Source organism: Pinus tabuliformis, chromosome 6 (genome assembly GCF_031772625.1).
Source record: "Pinus tabuliformis cultivar Carrire ecotype Pingquan chromosome 6, CPIR1, whole genome shotgun sequence".
Taxonomy (NCBI): domain Eukaryota; kingdom Viridiplantae; phylum Streptophyta; class Pinopsida; order Pinales; family Pinaceae; genus Pinus; species Pinus tabuliformis.
In genome coordinates this window covers 790,312,720-790,333,926 of record NC_142292.1, presented here as the reverse complement: position 1 = coordinate 790,333,926, position 21,207 = coordinate 790,312,720, and the positions used below count along the sequence as shown (strand labels likewise).

The 21,207-nt window shown below is 38.7% G+C and overlaps 1 pseudogene; it reads left to right on the top strand.

Annotated features, from left to right (window-relative positions):
- Window positions 1-223: 223 nt before the first annotated feature.
- LOC149261134 (putative aquaporin PIP2-8) overlaps window positions 224-21,207 on the top strand; it is a 45,872-nt pseudogene continuing 24,888 nt past the window's right edge.

The following is a 21,207-nucleotide window of genomic DNA, read 5'->3' as shown; positions in this document are numbered from 1 at the left end:
TTGGCTAGACACTTGTGAAATTTGAATATCTTAAGATCTGAAATTTTTGGGTGATTGGTTTTAAAAGCTAGATCTGAATCAAGGAGAAAATTTAAGGTGAATCTATTGATAAGTCGTGATCTCTCGAGCACATGATTATATCTGTGGATCTGACTGACTGTGGTACAATGGAGGACTGTTAATTTGGCCCTAATCAGAGGTTTGCAGGCGATCCAAGGTGTGAATGCAGGGGTACGTAGCGCAGGAGAAGGCGCAGTGCAGGGGTACGCAGCGCAGAAGAAGGCGCAATGCGAGGTACGTAGCGCAGGAGAAGGCGCAGTGCGGAGGTACGCAGGGAAACAAAAGAACAAGTTGTGGAGGTATGCTGTCAGGCGGGCAGTGCAGGTGCAGATCTGAGCAGAGGTACGCAGGGCAGCAAAACGAGTGGTGTGGAGATACGCAGAGCAGTAGACCGATCAGGTGCAGATCTACACAGTTTAGACATAGAAGAGGTGCGGGTATTCGCAGGCCACTATTGGTGAAGTTGCGGACCTGTCTTGAAACATTTGTTGGCTGTCTTTTATCTATTGCTACAGAGTTCTGGGTTTAGATTTCTGGTATTACTTTTCTGTTTACAGCATTCTGAGAAGTTGCGTGATTCATTGGTTGATTGTATAAGGAGATTGGGTGATTTGCATGTACTTGATGATTATTTGATCTTCTTGGATCCAGTCTAAAAATTTATGAAACGTGGTCCCTAAAGAAGTAAAAGAGCAAAGGGGGTTGTATCTCCCTTCTAGGAGAGACTAGAAAATGAGAGAGAGTTGTAGCTCTCTGCAGGTTGCAACCTGCGTACTGGTAAAGGACTGCACCAGTACAAAATCCTTGTAAAAGATGTTTCTAATTGAAAGAAGATAGAGACATATTGCAGTAGGTGGTTTTCACCCACATTGGGTTTCCACCTTATATCTGGTGTTCTTTTGTGTGCTCATCTATTTTTCTTGTTCTTGTTCATTATTATATGGCACTGACATAAACATTAATGATCAATATCTGAAGAATAAATTAAAGTATAAAGAAGAAGAAGAAGAATCAAATTTTGTCAGAAATCTTCAACGGGGTACTAGTCATTTCTGAGCTAAGTTACCTTTCAAATGCCTTGCTTGTGGAAGAGTCGGTCACTATGCTGCCAAATGTCCTCACAAGGATAAGATTGACAAAGGGAAGGAACCTATTAGATGGAACAAGAAACAGAATGCAACTAAGAAAAGTTACTACACTCATGAAGATAATGATGGCCTATCAAATAGTGACGAATATGAATGAGGTAATGATTATAAAATTTTAATGGCCTTTGAAGATGATGATTACATGGACGGTATAGATGTAGATGTTTTTTATGAAGAGATTTCTCGATTCAAAATATGTTTAGAAGAAAAAGATATGATCATTGATACTCTGCAATTCCAACTTGATGAAAAAGAAAAATCTCTTGAAAGGTTAGAATGTGAAATTGTTGGCCTTAGAAAAGAAATTGAGAAAACAAAGGCTCTTAATCTTAAATTTGTTAAAGGATCTGAAACTCTGGATGAGATTATCAATGTACAACATTATCCACTAATCAAGACAGGTCTGGGTTATAATGGAGAAACATCTCAAGCATCCACCTCAAAGAGTTATCTTGATGCAACAAGGAGGAATGAGTAAAAGCCCAATGGAGATCACCAGGTAAGGCAGTCACGGATTACAAACAAAGACTACCAGGTAAACCAGGGGCAATCCATCTTAAGGGTGAACAAAAGCTACAACCTGCCACAGGTAAAAGCTTCTCAATTTGCTTCAAGAATGGATGACAATAGAAATTACAATCATTTGACTGGTAGAGTTGACAATCACAGAAGTTTCTTCAATGGCCAATGTTTCTTTTGCCATAACTTCGGTCACAAAGCAGATCAATGTGTTTCTTATAAGACAATCATGACTAGAGAAGCTCAAAAACAAAGAAGTATGACTGGGATTACGAAAAGGACCTATAACAACTTTTCTGCCCTTGAAAATGAAATTGAATGTTCTATTTGTAATAACATCGATCATGAAGATTCTGAATGCAGAAGCAGGTTTCGGCAGACAAAAGAACAAGCCTCAAGCACTAGAACATGGAGAATAAAGGAACCACAAACAGAAAGATGTGGGATAACATTTTATGCAGAAGGACAAGAAAATCTATGGTACATCGACAACAGATGTTTGAAGCATATGACAGACGATAAAGAAAAACTTGAACCATATACTGCTTTAGAAAAGGGAAAGAAAGTTTCTTTTGGAAATGATACCCTTGCATCCATAAAAGGAAAAGGTCAAAGCTGTAAATGTTTTGTATGTTGATGGCTTGAAGCATAATCTACTAAGTGTCAGTCAGATGTGCGATCAAGGAACAGAGGTAATATTTCGATCAAATGGATGTAGTGTTCGTGATCTTGATACAGGAAAAAGAGTGATCAAAGGCAGAAGAACTCCAAATAATCTATACATACTTAAAGAAGGACAACAACAATTTTATTTGAGCAAAGATGATGAGCATTGGTTATGGCACCAGAGGTTGGGGCATCTAAGCTTCTCACAAATAAGGAAAGCATGCAAATACTAGCCAGTTCGTGGTCTTCTAGATATCAAAATTCCAGACAACAACATATGCAAATCATGTCAGTTTGGTAAGCAAACCAGAACTAACTTCCCTGAGAAGGAAGGATCAGCCAGCAGGCCTCTTGAACTAGTCCATACAGATGTATGTGGTCCATTTAGGACAAGGTCACCTCGAGGAGAAGAATACTTTATATTATTCATTGACGACTTCTCCAGGATGGTTTGGTTGGGACTTATGAAACACAAGGACGAAGCATTCAAAAAATTCAAATCTTTCAAAGCCTTGGCTGAAAACGAATCAGATCACAAAATTAAGTGCCTCGGGTCCCACAGAGGTGGGGAGTTTACCTCAAATGAATTTTTCAATTCCTGTGAAGAACATGGAATAAGAAGGGAATTCTCTATAGCTAGGACTCCTCAGCAAAATGGAGTGATGGAAAGGATGAACAGAACAGTCCAACAAATGGTTTGTGCTATGCTTGGTGTGTCTGGGACTCCCGCAACCTTCTAGGGTGAAGCTGCTTTTGCTGCGGTTGTTATTCTCAACAAAACAAATGTCCGAGTGAACATCACTCAAACTCCTCATGAGCTCTGGTATGGTGAGACTCCATCGGGAAAGCATTTCAAAATTTTTGGAGGCAAATGCTATATTAAGAATAATGATGAACAGCTTGGCAAACTTGAACCTAGAGCAGATGGAGGCATTCTCCTTGGTTATTCTCCCCAAAGCAAAGCATATAAGTGTTACAATAAAAGACTTGGAAGAATTGTTGACGGCATTGATGTAGTGGTCGATGAAAAAGGATACATTCCTAGGAAAGTAAATTATGAAAATATCGAAGAAGATGAAGAGTACTCTCCAAATTAGATTGATGATGAAGAAGAACCTCAAGAGGCACCAGAGGAACAGATAAGGATAGAAGAGAAGACTCCATCCAGGTACATTCAGAAGAATAATCCGGAATCTCAGATTTTGGGGCAGAAAGAGGCAGGTGTACAGACAAGAAGAACAATTGTAGAAGCCTCAAGCTATTTGGCATTACTCTCCTCCACTAAACCACAAAACGTAAGAGAGGCATGCAAAGATGAATGCTGGGTCAATGCAATGGATGAAGAACTTGAGCAGATCAAAAAGAACAACACTTGGGAGTTGGTTCCTAGACCAAAAGATAAGAGTGTCATATGGACAAAATGGATCTTCAAAAATAAGTTGAATGAAAATGGGGAAGTAATTAGAAACAAGGCCAGACTTGTTTGTAAAGGGTATGCTGAACAAGAAGGAATAGACTTTGAAGAAACTTTTTCTTCTGTTGCTAGACTTGAGGCCATCTGAATGTTCCTTGCTCTCTCAAGCTTTCAAAAGTTCAAAGTGTTTCAAATGGACGTAAAATCAGCCTTTCTGAATGGAGACTTAGAAGAAGAAGTATACATTGACCAACCAGATGGTTTCATCCTTGGGAATGTTCCAAATCTTGTATGTAGACTAAAAAAGGCTCTCTATGGTCTTAAACAGGCTCCAAGGGCTTGGTACTACTGTTGGGACAAATATCTTCATCAACAAGGCTTTTCAAAGGGATCAACAGAGAGCAATCTTTATATAAAAATTGAAAATGACAAATTGCTAATACTTGTTGTGTATGTAGATGATATTATCTTTGGCGGCAATGAAGAAGCTATGAGTCAAAGTTTTGCCTTGGTGATGCAGAAAGAATTCGAAATGTCTTTGCTTGGAGAACTGACATATTTTCTTAGATTGAAAATCCAACAAAATGAAGGCGGGATCTTCTTGTATCAAACCAAATATCTCAAGCAGATTTTGAAGAATATGGCATGGAAGATGCAAAACCAGTATGTACCCCCATGGTCACAGGATGTAGCCTCAGTGCAAATGATGAATCAATAGCAGTGCATCAACCAACCTATAGATCTATGATTGGAAGTCTACTTTATTTGACAGGTACCCGACCAGACATCATGCATGCAGTGGGAATAGTTGGAAGATTTCAGGAAAATCCAAAGGAAACTCATCTTCAGGCAGTAAAGAGAATTTTCAAGTACCTTCAAGGAACTGAAAACTATGGCTTAGGGTAACCTAGAGATACAGATTTCACACTTCATGCTTATACAGATGAAGATTGGGATGGAAGCATGGATGACAGGAAGAGCAAAAGTGGTGATGCATTCTTTATGGGTTCCAGATTAGTATCTTGGTTCAGCAAGAAACAAAGTATGATTGCTTTATCTACAGCTGAAGCAGAATATGTGGCTGCTGCATCTTGCTGCACTCAACTCCTTTGGATGATGCAGACCTTGCAGTATTTTCAGATCACTTGTACTCCACCTATCTCCATCTTATGTGATAATACAAGTGCAATCAACATTTCAAAGAACCCAATCATGCATTCAAAGACCAAGCACATACGAATCAAGTATCACTTTCTGAGGGAACAAGTGCTTGAACAAAAGGTCAAGTTGGAGTATGTTCCTTCTAAGGAACAAGTTGCTGATATACACACCAAACCATTGCCCAGGGAGACCTTTGAATACCTCAGGAAAAAGCTGGGGGTTGTTGATGCATCATCCTATTGTTGAATCTCATTTGTTTCAGAGATTGTTGGTTGTACGCAAGGTTCATATGGGGTATACACGTACATTTGCTGGGTTGCGGATTGGTTGAAGATCAAATAGCACAGGTTCGGGGGGAGCATATAATGCATTGTTGGCATTATGGTAGAAGATCTTGGAGGAAGCATAGAAGGAGATCATGGATGCTGATCTGAATAGTGCTGCAATTGTCTTTATCTCTTTCATGGTCAATTATGGTGTTTGGTGGACTATGGTTCTTCTTGAAGAAATTCCTTTTGTAGATTTGGTTTATAGTCAGGGGGAGCATGTTCTCAGGAGGGGCATAACCCTTTGCCCTTGATGTCAAAGGGGGAGAATGACGTTGAGGATATTGAGGTTTCCATCAATTCCAAAGGGGGAGATTTTTGGCATTATGATTCTGGTTTGGCTCTATGGTACTGGTGTTGTACTTGATGGCAACTCACTCAAGTGAAAACATTCTGTTCAAGCTCTCAAAATGATGGAAAATAAGAGGATCGCAGGTGCATCGTTCAAAAGGTGCAGATCCGCAGGTTCGCTGTCCAGGAAGTGCAAACATACCCGTAGGTTATCCATTCATAAGGTGTGGTCCCCCAGTTCACTCACTCCAATGTAGAGAAGCGCGCTCACGTGGGGTTTCTTATGTTTGGCCCTTGGTATTTAGCCCGTTGTTCATGATCCTATGGTTTTGGCCCGTGGTTTAGGATCTAAATTATTTGAACCCCAGTTTGGATCCCTTGTATTGGTTTTCGATGGTTTTGTCTCATGGTTTGAATAAGGGATTTCCTATAAAAGGAAAAAGAGATCACTTGGCTAGACACTTGTGAAATTTGAATATCTTAAGATCTGAAATTTTTGGGTGATTGGTTTTAAAAGCTAGATCTGAATCAAGGAGAAAATTTAAGGTGAATCTATTGATAATTCGTGATCTCTGGGGCGCACGATCAGACCTGTGGATCTGATTGACTGTGGCACAATGGAGGACTGTTAATTTGACCCTAATCAGAGGTTCGCAGGTGATCCAAGGCGTGAGTGCGGGGGTACGCAGCGCAGGAGAAGGCGTAGTTCGGGGGTACGCACTGCAGAAGAAAGCGCAGTGCGAGGTACGCAGTGCAGGAGAAGGCGCAATGCGGAGGTACGTAGGGAAATAGAAGAACAAGTCACGGAGGTACGCTGTCAGGCGGGCAGTGCAGGTGTGTATCTTAGCAGAGGTACGCAGGGCAGCAGAACGAGTGGTGCGGAGATACGCAGAGCAGTAGACCGATCAGGTGCGGATCTGCGCAGTTTAGACGCAGAAGAGGTGCGGGTATCGCAGGCCACTATTGGTGAAGTTGCGGACCTGTCTTGAAACATTTATTGGTTGTCTTTTATCCATTGCTGCAGAGTTCTGGTATTACTTTTCTGTTTACAACATTCTGAGAAGTTGGGTGATTCATTGGTTGATTGTATAAGGAGATTGGGTGATTTGCATGTACTTGATGATTATTTGATCTTCTTGGATCCAGTCTGAAAATTTATGAAACGTGGTCCATAAAGAAGTAAAAGAGCAAAGGGGGTTATAGCTCCCTTCTAGGAGAGACTGGAAAATGAGAGAGAGTTGTAGCTCCCTTCCAGGAGAGACTGGAAAATGAGAGAGAGTTGTAGCTCTCTGCAGGTTGCAGCCTGCGTACTGGTAAAGGACTGCACCAGTACAAAATCCTTGTAAAAGAAGTTTCTAATTGAAAGAAGATAGAGACATATTGCAGCAGGTGGTTTTCACCCACATTGGGTTTCCACCTTATATCTGGTGTTCTTTGGTGTGCTCATCTATTTTTCTTGTTCTTGTTCATTATTATATGGCACTGACATACAAATTAATGATCAATATCTGAAGAATAAATTAAAGTATAAATCTGGAAGGCATATTGAAAAGAATTTGATAATACTGATTCAGCCCCCCTCTCAGTATTATTTCCAACAAGTAGAGACTCAGAGGGATTCGAAAAGAAGAGAAGAAATGATCATGAATGGACGGAGGGATTGGGACAGACCATCCAACTTTGTCATCTGGAAGGCCAAGATCAAGACCTTATCCTTAAGAACTGTGGCTATCCGAGTCGACCCAGCTGAAAATGAAAGGTATTAGGATGTAATCACCAAGGAAAAGTACGCAATCCTTGATGGAGTCAAGGATCATGTAGTTCAACATATTGCTGAGAAGAATACGACAAAGGAGATGTGGGACACCTTGACAACATTGTATCAAGGAACTTATGTGCAGAGGAAGATGCTAGTAGAGAATCAGCTACGGTCGTATCAAATGTAGAAGGGGGAGCAGATAGATCTATTCATCGGCGGGTTGTAGGAGATTCAGGACTAACTTACCTCAATAGGGGCCACGCCGGATCAGGATTTAATGGTGAGGACTACTCTTAACGCAGTCTCCGAGGAGTGGGATACATTCGTCAAAAGAAATTTGGGTAGAGTGAATCTTCTTGTATGGGAAGAATTGTGGGTAGCTCTTTGCCAAGAAGAGATCAAATGGCTGACCAAGGCAGGAAGTAGAAGCAAAGGAGGTTGAATCAAGAATAGGGAGGAAGAGTATGCGGCTATGACGTCTACGAGGTAGAAAGGGAAGAGGAAGAAGAATGGCATATCCAAGATTAAATGCTTCAACTATGGGTAGTTGGGCCATTATGAAACCCAGTGTCCCAGAAAAAAGAATGAGGGAGAGGTTTTTGACTCCAAGGCAACGCCAACTAAGGCAGAGAAGGAGGTAGAGGATGATGGTGATTGTGACATGAGCGCTCATGTACCTTTAGGGAAGGGGTGGGGAGACATTGAGCTGTAGTCATGAGGAATATAAGAGATGTGGGGAAGGATACTTGAGGTAACCAAAATCTTGGATCATATCTGGCTCGAGAGCCCCGAAGTGACAGTAACAGGATGATGGATGTCAGTAGAAGCAGATGCAGATGTAGTGGAAGAGAGCGCTAGAGTGTAGGGATCTGTAGCAGCGTAATGGGGGTTGCAGCAATGCTAGAGGCACATAGGAGGTTGCAGCAGTGCAGGAAGGCACAAAGGGGTCTATAACGGTGCGAGAGGCACATAATTGTTGCAGCAGCATAGAGGCATTAGAGGAAGCACAAGATAGCAACATAGAGAGCTTGAACATTAGGAGGGTTTCTAGCTTGACAAGGCTATCCATAGCTGGTTAGATCAGTTACCATCATCTCAGTAACTGAGTTGCAGTGTAGCAATAGAATTGGTAGTGCTATAGGCAGCACAATGCAGCATGAAGAGAGAGGGTTGCAGTGCAGATGCAGTGTTGGGAGAAAGGACCAACAACAATGCGAATGTAGAGGGAGCTATTGTATAGATGTAGAAGTGGCAGTGGTAGAGCCATGGGAAGTAGTACAAGATGTAGCAATGTAGAGGATGTTAGGCAGTAGGCCAAGCATTAGCACAGGTATCGGTGTCGGATGATCATAGTGATGTTCACTGGTGGAGTAATACTAGAGCACATTCATCGCTAAGAGTGGCTGTTTATTTTGGGTAGCATCACATGTGATATAGCCATGAAAATTGATGGGGAGACTAATGTACATGAGATCTCCAAGACCCATAAATGGTTTGGGGAAATTCTACTCGGTGAGAGAGATATTAAAATAATTAATATTTTTAATGGGTTCCTAAGTCTAAACTTAGGAAAATAAAAATATTAATGGGTATTAATATAAAATTGGGTTAGAAGGTTCTAAATGACATGGATCAAGCCAAATCATATCTTATCCATTGATTAGAGATTTCATCTCGGCTGTTCAACGCTTAACGAAAAATGTATAAGAGGAGCCTTGAGGGTCAGATGGAGATACACCAAGATTGATGAGTCAGTTTAATTTTCTGGAGAGGGGTTTGCTGAGAGAAATCAAACCAATGATCAAATTTACAGCGAGGGGTGGTGAGTGCATAGCAGAGAGGTAGAGATAGTGCCGAGAGACCAGCGCAAAGGCAAAGAAGGCTACACAGAGTCAACAAGAGCCACGCAAAGGGCCAAAGTGACTACGGAGAGGGGCAGAGGGCCTCCGTGAGTGACGCAAAGGGCCGAAGAGCCAAAACAAAGCTGTTGTAGGCTAACACAGAGTGTTCTAGGTTGACGCAGAGGCCAGGAGGGCTCACACAGAGCCTCAAAGAGGTGTTGGAGAGAGTTTCATGGAGAAGATTTTCCAAATATATGCTTCCGAAGAGAGGTGTTATTGCTAGATTGATTTCTCTATTGGGTGAGCCAATTTGGCACCCAGTTGTACTCAAGAAAAGCTGCTTAATAAAAAACCCTCATAACTATTGCACTGGTTTTCCCATGTAGGGTTTTTCCTTCAACAATTGTAAAAAAATAAGCATGTCCCCTGTGTGTTTGTCTATTTCTTTTAGTTGATGATTTGTAGATGGTTGAGACTGCATTTGTATTTAATTTATTATTTATATGGTTAATTAACTTGTTCAGTAATTAAAAAAGTAGGTGAAATAAACCAGATAGTGCAGGAAATTTCTAACAAGTTAGACATAGAAATTTCAACAAAAGAAACCTTTTGTGCACAGGTAAATATCACACTCTCTGGTCCAGTTGAGGTAGATCCATTCATTAAGCTCTTCATATTTTGGCCAGAACCCATTAAAACGACAAATGATGGATTTTGTGTGTAAAATTGGGAAGAAATCACTTACTTCTAGTAATTCAAGGGAATGATATGGAGCCTTTTCCATCTTTTCTATAATGTATGGACCTGGGATTGTTAGATTTGGGGCTTGTTTGTCTTATGTTGCATGTTTCCCTCTTAATGCGCCTTTGAAAGAAGCCTGATCCTTGTCAGTCAGATCACTCTTTCTATTGTGCTTTCTCTTGGGGCCCTGCCTTTCAAAATTTCTCTATGAAAAGAGGCACTCGTAATTTTATTCATGGCATTCAAAACTGGAAAATAAACTATCCTTTTAGCAATGATCTATCATTCGTGTACTAGCAATAATGTTGTTTTGTCAAGGTAAGGTACGCAGAAGGTCATAATAATGTAAATGTTGACACCTAATCATAGGGATTGGGTGAACAATTGTAATTAGTGTAAATAAATAATAGAGGAAACAGAGAGTCATCGAGAGATGAACTGAATAGTTGCTTCCTCTTGTATATAATAATGAACAACCTGAATGAATAAAACAATTACATTTGAGGAGTTACCTCCTGGTCTGACATGGTATCAGAGCCAAGTTCCCAAAATTAGTTGTAACTCCTTGTATCAGTTTTTTTGCCATATTTTCTCTCTCATACTCTCTGCGCTCTCTGGGCTCTCTGCCATATCATATTTTTCAATCATTGTTTGCACCCTTTGCACTCCCTGGGCCATGCATAATTGTTCTCCTGCATTTTCTCTTCCCTCCTAATAGTTGGCATGCCCGGTGGGACATGACCCTCTCCCCTTAGCCTCGCTCCCATTACCATCATGGAGGTTCCACCGAATACGCGGTCTCTGCATTTTCATAAGTCCGGCCTACAATTTCTGGTTGGAAGGATTGCTCAGATGTGAGACCAGGCGACTAGTATTGCTCTTCAAGTAGGTGAGGATTTTTCTTCTTTTAATAGTGGTTCTGGTGCACATTCTGGTTGGAAGGAGCAGTGTTTGGAGGTTGTGTTTAGGAGCCGACATAGCATTGTTTGGAGGCTGTGTTTAGGAGCAGGTGGAGCAACGTTTGGAGGCTGTGTGGTATATGTTGTGGTATACACCATTTTACACCTCTCCACAGACCTTCCCTTAGTTGTGCCTCCACCCGCATACATCATTCATATGCTTGCTTACATATACTGCCATCATCACACCCTGCATACTTTAATGCTACCCAGTTATATTAATGTTGTCTAGTTTGAATACACAACTCTTGTATTACGTTGAATCCAGTTAATACAAAATTTTGTGTATTACATTGAATGCTGATATACTTTTTCCATAATACGCTCACCATATATTTACGCTGCCCCACCCATATATTCCATACTTTAATGCTTTCCAGTTTAATGCATATTGATATTTGAATTTATGGTCCTGTCATATCAGAATCATATTTTTTTTTTTTTTCCAATAGGAGTAAAATTTTGCAGCAGAAGTATTTTTTTACAGTACACAGTTTTTAAAATGCATTCATTGATATCTATTATGAGAGTGGTTCTCGCAGGCAAGGAGAACTATCGAGAATGGTCACGCAAAATTAAACTCACTCTCATTTTTAATGAGCTATGGAAAGGAGTGTGTTGAAAATGGAGACAAAGAGCCATAACAGCCTACCTCAGACAAGGAATTCGCCGTGAGTCACCACATTTGGCCATTTTCAAATGCTTTCCAAGCCTTACAAAAACTGAAGGTACTCTATGAATCACACTCTGCTCTTGAAGTTATTCAACTCATGATTAAATTGTTCACCCTTGAATTCGAAAATAATGATCCTCTTGCTCTTGCATCATAAGTAAAATCTATTATGCATGATATCAAGGTCACTAATGTTGAACTAGATATTCTTCTGATAGCTTTTCTCAAGGCACTTTATCCCACTTACTCAAATTATCTTGAGTCATTGCAAGCAAATGGAAACCTCCAAGAGATTACCTTTGACTCCCTTGTAAAAAAAATTATTGAAAGAGAGAAAGCTTCTTGGAAGAAGGCAAATCCTTAGTCTTCTAAAGAGGTTGTGTGCCTTGCACATAGAGAAAAGAATCTTGCTCAAGATTCTTCCAGAGGAAGAGGTGGTCGAAGAGGAAGAGGAAGAAATTTCAGAGGTAAGGGGCAAGACACTCTTAAAGAGAAAAGTCAGATTTGCACTGCATACGCTGCAAAAGAGATGGATCACATGATGCATCCACATGCAAGTTGCCTTAGGAAAGAATTGAGCAGGAAAGAAACCAACCCAAAGGTAAAACTAATGACAAAGAGAAAGGTAAAGAACCTGAATCGACTTACTATGTTGTGGCACATTTTAATATTGGAGTAAATAAAGGCTTATTTAATGCTTCACTTGCTTCTTGGAAAAATGATTGGTTGTGTGATTCAGGAGCAACCTACCACATGACTTTTAGAAGAGATTTTTTTTAAGAATTCACTGACAATGGTTATGGAGCAGAGTACTTTGTAGACAAATCAAAAATCAAGCCATCAGGGCTTGCCACAATCAGGCTTAAATTGCATGGTCTTCCAAACTTTCTTCTGCATCGTGTTATATATCTCCCACAGCTAAGGAAAAACTTTTTGTCCTTGGTCCACATCCGCCAGCGAGAAAACTCCATTCATATGTTTGATGACAAGCTTGAGGTGAGAAAAGCATCAGGCCACTCACTTGTCATGACGGGAATAGAAGAAGAAAGGATTCTCAAGCTATAGGGTACCTCTACTCGTGCACAAAATCTCTCATACAATTCTCATTATGAAGAAGGTACATTTCCATCAAGTTTATTATGGCATGCTAGATTTGGGCACTTGAACTATGAAAGCCTCCACTTGTTGAAGAAAAATGGTGTTACTGGTTTGCCTACAATTCCTAGGAAACTTAAGCAATGTGATGCTTGCATTCTTGGAAAGCATAAAAAATAGTATTTTCATGATTCACATTCCAGAGCACATAGAAAACTTGAACTCATTCATTCAAACTTATGTGGTCCAATGCCTATTCCTTTTGCAAATGGAAATAAAGATATGATGACATTTATTGATGACTACACAAGAATGTGTTGGTTTTATTTATTGAAGAACAATTATGATGCTTTTCAAACATTCAAGAACTTTCATACATGGATTGAAAATGATGCACAATCTCATATTGGATCTATTCACACTGATAATGGAAAATAATACACTTCAAATGAATTTGAAAACTATCTTCGCCAACATGGGATCAAACCTCAAACAACCATGCCTTAGAATCCCCAACAGAATAGAGTAGCTGAAAGAATGAATAGTACAATCTTAAATATGGTGCACTCCATGATGTTTTTCAAAAATGTAAAATTGATGTTTTGGGCTGATGCAGTTCTATGTACTGTATATGTAAAGAATAGATGTCCATCGAATGCTCGTAGAAACAAGACTCCTTATGAAATGGGGTATGGGCACATTCCTTCAGTAAAGAAACTCAGGGTTTTTTGTTCCACATGTTATTCCTTGATACCAAAGGTACATAGAAACAAACTTGGTGCAAGAAGTCATAAGTGTATCTTCCTGTGGTATTCAAACACCTCCAAAGCATACCATCTCTATGATGAAGTCAATAAAAAGTTTGTTGTATCTAGAGATGTAATCTTTCTTGAATCATCCCAAACTAACATTGTTGTTGAGCAACAAATTGATCACTTGGGTAGATTCGCAAATGGAAAATAATTTCAAGAATTTGATAATGAGATTCCACATCTTGAAGGGGGATTCCTATACTAGATCAACCTATGGAATCTTCTTCTGAAGCACTCTCTCCGCTGCATGAAACTCCAAAAACAGATGATACTTTAAGTGATGTGATTGACATAATTGGGAGACTCAATGTTGATTCAGTTCCAACTCAATCAATGGAGCAGCCTAGACCATCTGAGAAAGGTCCCCCAAAGTGGCTGACAAAGACACTTGAAAGTGTTCATCCTACTAAGGTTGGAAAGACAGGAACTAGAAATTCAAACCAACAAAATGGAGGTGATGTAGATGACTCTGATTCACCTATTGATATGGATGTTTCTTATGACCGTGAATTGAATTTGTCGATAGATTTTGAGCCAACTTCCTTCAAAGAAGCTGCTTCTCATGATGAATGGAAAGAAGCAATGAAAAAGGAGTATGACGCCTTAATAAAGAATGGAATTTGGAAGCTGCTTGATACTCCATTGGGAACCAAACCAATTGGCTACAAGTGGGTCTAAAAGAACAAGTATAAAGATGATGGCTCACTTGACAAGCACAAATCCAAGCTTGTGGCAAAAGGTTTTGCACAAAAGGAAGGGGTCGATTATGAGGAGACTTTTGCCTCCACAGAAAAATGGGCTACCATCGAGACACTCTTTTCCCTAGCAGCTTAGAATGATTGGAAAATCCATCAAATGGATGTAAAATCTACTTTCTTGAATGGAGATATAAAATAGAATGTTTTTATGTCCCAACCTGAAGGATTTTCTATGAAAGGAAATGAAAATAAAGTATGCAAACTTGTGAAATCCTTGTATGGCCTCAAACAAGCACCGCAATCTTGGTATGAAAAACTAACTGAGCATCTTCTGAAACTCAATTTCAAACATTATGATCTTGATGATGCAACTTTGTTTGTCAAGAAGGTTGGAAAAATAGTGGTATATCTTGTGGTTTATGTAAATGATCTTTTGATGACAGGGAACAATGAGATCTATATTTCGTCCATAAAGAAGGAATTGAGGAAAGGTTTTGAAATGACTGATTTTGGCTATGTTCATTACTATCTTGGTATTGAAGTAACTCAACATCCGAAATCCATATTCCTTTCTCAAAAGAAGTACATTGGAGATCCATTGAATAGGTTTGGCATGAATGAATGCAATCCTCTGACTACTCCAATGGAATAAAACTTAAATCTCACATCCATTGAAGGAAAATAATTTGAGGATGCAACAATGTATAGATAGCTTGTAGGAAGTCTCAACTACCTAACTACTACTAGACCAGATATTTCGTTTGTTGCTGGAATCCTCTCCAGGTTTATGCAAAAGCCTTGTGAGGGACATTTGTCTTCTGCAAAAAGAGTTCTAAAGTACTTGAAGTGAACTCAAGACTTTGGAATCAACTATACATAGGTGGACGACTTCAGCTTGATTGGATACTCTGATTCAGACTTCGATGGAGACAAAGAAACTGGGGTATCTACTTCAGGTTATGCCATGAGTCTTGGATCAGCAGTTGTCTCTTAGAGATCACGCAAACAATCAGTTCCAACAGATTCCACAATAGAGGCAGAATATGTTGCAGTAGCTGAGGCATCAAAAGAAATTGTGCGTCTCAGGAAAATTCTTGAAGATTTGTAGGTAAAACAAGTACAATCTACTCCACCCATGATTAACAATACCTCGGAAATAAAGCTGGCCAAGAACCCAAAGTTCCATGATCGGACGAAGCACATCAATACAAAATATCATCTTATTCGACATCATGTTAGGGCCAAAACAATCCATCTCCGCCATTGTTCCACTAATGAACAGATTGTAGACATCTTCACCAAAGTGCTTAGAAGAGAAAACCTTGAAAGATACAGAATGATGTTTGGACTCACCAACATCCCTTCAGATTAAGGGGGGGAATGTTGACACCTAATCATAGGGATTGGGTGAACAACTATAACTAGTGTAAATAAATAATCAAGGAAATGGAGAGTCATTAAGAGATGAACTGAATAGACACTCCCTCTTGTATATAATAATGAACAACCTGAATGAATAAAACAATTACATTTGAGGAGTTACCTCCTTGTCTGACATTAAACTGCAAAGAAAAATTCTAAAATCAGGTCTACAACAAATAAGCCTCATTTTTTCTCCTCAATAAACCCAAATTCAAATGGTGGAAGCCTCCTTTCTTCTCCTTGATAAACCCAAACTAAATTGGAAAAATCCACACTTAGTACAACACTAGTAGGATCATACCCTTCGGTTAGCGTTTTACATAACCTTTCAAGGGTTCTATAATATTAGATAAGTGTGCGGTGGGTAGATTTTCCAAGAGATGAATCACTGAAAGAAGAATATTTGTTTTTTTCTTATAAATTCTAAAACATATAAAACAAGATATATAAAACTAAAAGAAAAGGACTCAATATTGTAATTCCCTAATGTCGGTCTCTTTAGGTTTTGATTTCTTTGAGTCTCCTTCTTCTACAAATATGGCTTGATCTATTCCTCTCTTCTTATTCCTCATATTCTCGGGACAATCACTTTTATTGTGACCCTTTTTGTGACATTGATAGGACTATATCTTAGACATGTCAACTTTCTTCTTTGGTCCCTTGGATCTCTTTGCTTTATGATGAGTAACATAATAATTTAATACTCCTTCGTGATTGGTAGACATAAGTATCCTTAATTATTCTTGACTACATGAAACCCACAATTATTCAAAGGTGGGAGCTACTTTCCAGTTGTTCAGAGCTGAAGCAAATGCACTCCAAAATGGTGGCAATCCTAATATAGTAGTGAACACCAATTATTTGTCTAGAATAATCTCATCAATGGCCAAAAGAACGTCCCTAAGTCTAGCTATTTTCACAAAGAAGGTTTCCACAATATCTTCTTTTGTCCTCTTTATATTTGACAACTCATTCTTCAAACTTGCCACTTGACTGATGTTCTTAATAGTGACTAGATTTGACAAGGCTTCATACATCTCTTGAGCATGATTTATTTTAGCTACTAATGGGACATGATGATCTTTTATCCCTTCTACCATTAGAGCCATAGCCACCAATTCTCGATCAATGAATTTTGCTTTGTCATCATCAATGGCTTCTTTTGTAGCCTTCTTTACATTTCTTTTTACTAAATCTAGCACCTTGTTCTTCTCGAGGATCAGGTCAATGGTCTTCTTTTAGGATATGGAGTTAGATTCTCCTTCAATCTTGTTCTCACCCTTTATAGAGTTAGACATCTTCCTTGAATGTGATAGATTCCTTCCCTCAGATAGTGCCTTTGAATGGATCTTCCTTTTTCTTCTTTCTTCACCAAAGCTCCAATACCATGTTGGAAAATAAGAAAGGTAGTAAATATTTTCTTCATCTTGATAATTAATTGCGATGTTTCTTGTTATTACAATTCTTTGTATCTCCTTTCTCTAGTTCATCAAGAAATTACAAAAAGAAACAACACATAGAAAATGGACACAAGATGTAGGCACATCCCACAACAAAACCCCCCTCGAGGGGAAAACCTAGTCAAATTAATTGTTCCTTTCATTAGTACTTTTTAAGACAATTCGCCCTAGACCTTGACCATGCCTTACCTCTACACGAAGTCATCCTCCAGAAGATTGATCCCTTCCTAGCAACGTCGACTATGCAACAACTTGTAGCAGCTAACAATTTCCGATAATAGTCTAACTTGGGCGACTTCATTCTCCCGAACCAAAATAAAAAAATCAGAGAAACCACCACCAAAATTTAGATTTTCCTTGACTCCTTAGACTCCCTAAAACTCTCATTCACTTCGACTTCCAGGACATAGACTTTCCCAACTTCCTACTTCACACTTTTTCCCAGCAAATAGATTTTCGCACTTCTGCCCATAAGAGAGAGAATGAGAAGTGATGTTGCAAATGAATTCATAGTCCTCCCTTTTATAGGCTTCTTTTGGGATCGAATGGGTCCTTAGGCTAACTTGATATTCTCTTAGGCCGACATGCTTTGAAGGTTCCATAAGTCATATTTGAATCAATACTAAAGCTTTTTTATGATTCAAAATCCCAAGAAGGGTCTCTTTAAATATACAATAATTCTATAGACCTAGAATAAATCCTAGAAGTCCTCAATGGGGACTTTGACCTAAAACATGGTGACCTAAGCATGGAACCCATGCTTTAATAAGTCACAACAATAATAATAAAAATCCTTTTCTTTATTATTTTGTCAAGTACATTACATAATGACTCAAGTACATTATTGAAGATGGCACATAGTTACCTTTTCCAACATCCTGTTCACTGAATCTTGATAGCTATGCCAAATCTTGGGAAGGCCCAGAAGGGTTATGCTTACCAAGTCATCCTCTGAAACAATAACACCAACTCCTACAAGATCATTACATACTTGTGTGAACCTCCTCAGATAATGCGGGATAAGGTCATTCTTCTACATCTTGATATTTAAAAGTTTATTCATGAGCACCAATTTCCTGTGGACACCACTATTCCAGAACATATATGTCAGTTCCTACCACATTGCATAAGGATTTTCTTTCCCATGGAAACTGGTGAAAATGCAGTCTCATACTCCCTCCAATATTATTCTGCACAGCTTGGCTACATCTTTCTTCCATTGAGAAATGTTTTCAGCATCATATTTTGTTTGTTTTGCAACATCTCCCTTAATGTTTTCTAGCAATCCATTGTCATCGAATACCTCCTCCATGTGATCCTTTCATGCAATGAAATTAGAGCTGCCTTCCAACGCATACTCTAACCTCAGCCTATTGAAGGTCATCTTCTCAGCTTTTAAGAGATCCTGCTACACTGAATTGCAAATTCAAACCTCCTGAGAAACAACTTTGAAACTTATACTCTAATGTGAATCTTGCTATGATACCATGTATAAATTATGATGTATATTTTCAACTGATCATGATTTTTTTTAAAATCAAAAGACACAAACTTGCCCTAATTCTTTGCATAAGTTAAATCACAATTTAGAACAAATCTTTTAGACATGCAATAAGAAATAAAAAAACATGCACACAATATTTTTTCTAGGGAAAGCAATCTTCTAAAAATAACAATGCCTTCTTGTGTTAATTTGATGAATATAGATGTACCACAATTTATTTTCCCAATTGAGCACAACCTACATGTTAATAACCTATCTCTTTGCACATTAAGAAGATATAGCCCAAACTTAGTGAATTTATGCCTCTAACCCAAACTTAGTCAATTTATGCCCCTATTTCCTTGCGCAATTCCTTGAGAAATTAGGCCGCTATTATTTAGGAAATTTTCCAAAATGGATTGTGAAATTCCTAAGGTTGATCACCTGACTGCATGCAATGCTTATACACTCAATACTAGTCTATAACTGATGTTACACTACCTTGGAATCTCCACCACAACTAGGGAACTCGAATTATTTTCATGCGCTAGCTATTTTGGCTTGATTGATCATTTAACTAGATGATCACTGAGTTTCACTGATGTCCCACTGCCCAACTGACCTTCCATTAGTTCCTCCAATAATTAGAACTAGTTTAACTGAAAACAACATGAGATAACTCACTTTTATTGCTACAAATTAGCAATCACACATGCTTAGCTAAAATCTAACTTCTATATCTCAAATTTTCAGAGGAAAAAGGGTGACATAAGCCATGTTATACAAGTTAATTGCATCCAAGTTGTATGCTGATATGGAAATTCAAATTTTCTCAATGTAATCAAGGCAAAATGAAATTTGACTTTCTTGTTGCATTTTTCAACAATCCTTCAGGTGAATCTGATCCATGTTCCCAATGAAAATTAGGAGTTCCAACACAACAATGTGCTAATAACAACAACCAATGGATAGAAGTAGCGTTTAAAATAAATAAAACAGTAAAAAACACATATTAAAACACATTTTATGGAGACCCTAATGTTGATCTAAAGATGATTTGAGGTTGTCATTGATGTCAACCCAAGAAGCACCAAGGATGACCCTGAAATTCCATGGCACATTGGGCATCATCACTCATGGTTTCCTGTATCATAACCATTATAGGAATACTATACTCAAAAATATATTTCTATCGGTATATAGCTCTCCTTGTAATTCCTTGCAGTTTGCAAGTTATTCAAGATTGAAGTTAGTAACCCCAATTAGTGGGCTAAAACCCCATGGGGTTGTGGCATGACATTTATCATTGATTTTGGTCATTTAATAGTCAATAACTAATAATTTTGTAAGCTCCCAAAATCCATCCAACATTCTCTATAGAAGCCCCTCTCAACAATATAAAAGTAAATCTCATATATCCTCCAAAAGTAGTGATCGTGGCATATTCGCTATAACTGTATTTCTATGAACTCTTAGATGTTGAAACTAAAAACCCATTTCAGCTAAAATCTGGACCAATGGCATGACTGAATTGTAGATCTTGGTTCGCTACATTTTCGGAGATATGATATGTGAAAGCTAGGGTTTTTGTAGGCTCCCGAATTTCATCTCAAAGAGGTGACCTTGGAGAAATCGTCATAACTCTCTCTGAGAAGCGGATTAGTATTCTATAAAATGTGGCGGATAGTGTATGGATTGTAGTTTTCTATATATCAATTTCAAATATGAGGGAGGAAATAGTGACACGTGATACGTTGTACGAGTTCGCTCTACTGAACTAGTCCATAATTAGGTCATTGTGAGAGATTGGGCATAACTTTGCCTTGAAGAATCCAAATCGGATCAGACCTATGGCATTGGAAACAAGACTGAGAGGGCTACTACAGGACTGAAGATCACATATTGGGGATCTGAAATCACAAACATACATCAGATTGAATATTATGCTCCTAGAAGGGAAGGAAAAACTAAATCATGTGTTGTTAAGGGGTGCAAAGGACCAGACTTTCTAGGGCAACAAAGAGAAAGGGGTAGAAAAGTGATGCAGCAAAGGTGAGCTCCAAGTAAGTATCTTCTATATATGCATGTTCTTCTTTTAATTGCATTAGGCTCTTTGTATTCTAATTTGTTATTTTTGTTTAGCACTGACATATGCTCTGTAGGATGAGTTAGGTTTTGTTATTATCATGTCATGGGTATTTCCTTGAAGGAGTTTTGCACGAATTATATATTCATCAAGAAAATACTCAATGCATAATCTAATGTTATGAATAGTGAGAAAGGGTAGCATGACAAGAGCAACAATCAAGGTGCAAAACATGAGCAATAAGTTCACCACATGAAGTCTTCAAGTGGGCATCACTGCATATAGTCATTGTAAAAGTATCATTGTACATAGTCATTTTAAAATCATCATTGTAAAAGTTGTGCAAGTGTCTATCTGCCAAGAGTTGAAGAGGTAGTGTCGGGAGGTCTAGGATCATCATTAGGTGGTTGTGTTATAGTTGCGGTCATGATCTAGTGTGTTTTTTTCTCCTACATCATTCTATATCATTGTAAAGTGGAACATTTTCCCTGGTACAAGAGTCCATTCTTATTTTATTCTTCTATAGGTTGGTAGGGTGATGCTAGTTTGGTGCACGAAGTTATAAATAGGTTCAAGCCTGTGAAAACATCAGG